The sequence below is a fragment of the Nansenia antarctica genome (genome assembly GCF_963989245.1).
Source record: "Nansenia antarctica genome assembly, chromosome: 17".
Taxonomy (NCBI): Eukaryota; Metazoa; Chordata; class Actinopteri; order Argentiniformes; family Microstomatidae; genus Nansenia; species Nansenia antarctica.
In genome coordinates, this window is record NC_137687.1 from 5,524,360 (window position 1) to 5,526,859 (window position 2,500).

General features: G+C 50.4%; 1 protein-coding gene across 1 annotated transcript in view; it reads right to left on the bottom strand.

Annotated features, from left to right (window-relative positions):
- LOC308172852 (solute carrier family 12 member 9) overlaps positions 1-2,500 on the bottom strand; it is a gene marked incomplete at its 5' end in the record, with an annotated part of 50,465 nt that overhangs the window by 13,398 nt on the left and 34,567 nt on the right.

The following is a 2,500-nucleotide window of genomic DNA, read 5'->3' on the forward strand; positions in this document are numbered from 1 at the left end:
TAGACATGCCAGCATGTACCAAGTCAGCCTAGCACCTAACCCTAACCCTAGTTTTCCCACATGCACCGTATATTCCCACATGTACCGTAACATATAGACATGCACATTGCACACATGTAAATAACCAGCACATTTCAGAAGTCTCAAACACATTTGTTAACACACACACGCATGCGATCAAGTATAATGGTATCGCAGGACCACGCCATCGGCTCTATCCAAGCACGATGAACAACCGGGGGTGAGTGTAGAGAAAGCTAGGGGGTTAAAGTAATTAAAACATAAAAGAGCTCCAATAGAAAATTACAGCACACAGATAATGAGGTGCCTGCATAGAAGGTGAGCAGTTCAGCGTCATGCATAAGTAGTGTATGTGTCAGTTATTCTATGTGTTTTAATGTGATTGTGTGTTAATGACTTTCTGAGTTTGAGTTTGTGTGTGTGTGCGCGTGTGTGTGCCTGTGTGTGTGTGTGTGTGCCTGTGTGTGTGTGTGCCTGTGTGCCTGTGTGTGTGTGTGTGTGTGCCTGTGTGCCTGTGTGTGTGTGTGTGTGCCTGTGTGCCTGTGTGTGTGTGTGTGTGTGTGTGTGTGTGTGTGTGTGTGTGTGTAGGTCATGCCTGAGTTCCCCTGGGTCAACCAGCGGACTGTGTTTTAATGTGATTGTGTGTTAATGACTTTTCTGAGTTTATGTGTGTATGTGTGTGTGTGTGTGTGTGTGTGTGTATGTGTGTGTGTGTGTGTGTGTGTGTGTGTGTGTGTGTGTGTGTGTGTGTGTGGGTCATGCCTGAGTTCCCCTGGGTCAACCAGCGGACTGTGTTTTAATGTGATTGTGTGTTAATGACTTTTCTGAGTGTAAGTGTGTATGTGTGTGTGTGTGTATGTGTGTGTGTGTGTGCGTGTGTGTGTAGGTCATGCCTGAGTTCCCCTGGGTCAGCCAGCGGACTAAGGTAGTGGGGGTCGTCGATCACGCCGCGACCCCAATCTTCTGCGATAACAGAGGCAGGAGATAAACAGCCATTAAGGCCGCCCGGGCTTCTGTAATTACCAACCGAATGACTTGTCTCCATCAACACAGCCCTGGGCCCAGCTGGGGAACACGTTGGAGGTGCAAGGGCTACGCTAACAGACTTAGCAACGTTAACGGGGGGGAGAAACGCAACGAGCGCTAACGCTAAGTAGGCCCACACTAACATGTGAGAGAGAGGGAGAAATAGAAACAAATACCGCAGTCAGTCGTTACCCTCTTCTCTCACTCCCCGTGTCACTTGAGGGAAAGCGTCCCTCTTCAGGTCCCCTAACCTTTGCCTACTTCACATCCGTTCTTTCGTTGTTGTTTTTTTAAATCGTTCATTTCACAGCGTTATGTCACCGCCGTCACTCCCGACAACTTTCCCTCAGCTCTCTCTTTCCCTCTCTCTCTCCCTCCCCCTCTCTCTCCCCCTCTCTCTCTCCCTCTCTCTCTCTCTCTCTCTCTCTCCCTCTCTCTCTCCCTCTCTCTCCCCCTCTCTCTCTCCCTCTCTCTCTCCCTCTCTCTCCCCCTCTCTCTCTCCCTCTCTCTCTCTCCCTCCCTCTCTCTCCCTCCCTCTCTCTCTCCCTCTCTCTCCCCCTCTCTCTCTCCCCCTCTCTCTCTCCCTCTCTCTCCCCCTCTCTCTCCCCTTCTCTCTCCCCTTCTCTCTCTCTCCCCCTCTCTCTCTCTCTCTCTCTCTCTCTCTCTCTCATTCTCTCCCTCCTCCTTCTCTACTCCAATCCTTCTCTCCCCCAGCCCCTGCTGGTGTGTAATTATGCTAAAAGCACAGTCTGCATGCTGCTCCCTCTCTCCGTGCCGTTTTCTTGCCCTCTCTCCTTTTGTGTCTGTAATCCCTCTCTTGTTAGTGGCTAGTGTATCTCTGGCATGCTCCCCGTGTCTCTCCCACTTCCCTCCCCCTCCTCACTCTCCAGCCCATTTCCCGATGACTGATGTCACTCCGCTGACATCAGCGAAAAAAGCTGAACACGGCCACCCCCCTCGAGCACTTAAAGAGAGGGGTCCCGGCCGCCCGCCAAAAGACACGTCATGATTTGGAGGGGACAAAAAAAAACGCCCGCGCTACAGCCGTCACCTTAAAACACCCTCGCTCCTCTGCAAATATCCATATACAACTCGAGTGGACGACACAAGCCTGCCAGGTCTGCAGTCATAATCTTGAAGTTAAAAACCGGTGAGTGCTCCATCAGACATTAGGTCAGATATCATTAGAAAGCTAAGGTTATATCACTGAAACTGGACTAACACCAACCCCCCCCCCACACACACACACACACACACACACACACACACACACATGCACACATGCACATGACAGGAGAAGTTCGAAGTTCCTGTTCCTCAGATCTGCACGGTGTGAGAGTACAGCATTCGAGTGTTCAGACGTTCTTATGTTCAGGTCTGGATTCCAGTCGGGCTAGTCATTACCTTACTCAAACATCTATGATCATAAGAGCTTTGGTATCTTTTTTGGTAT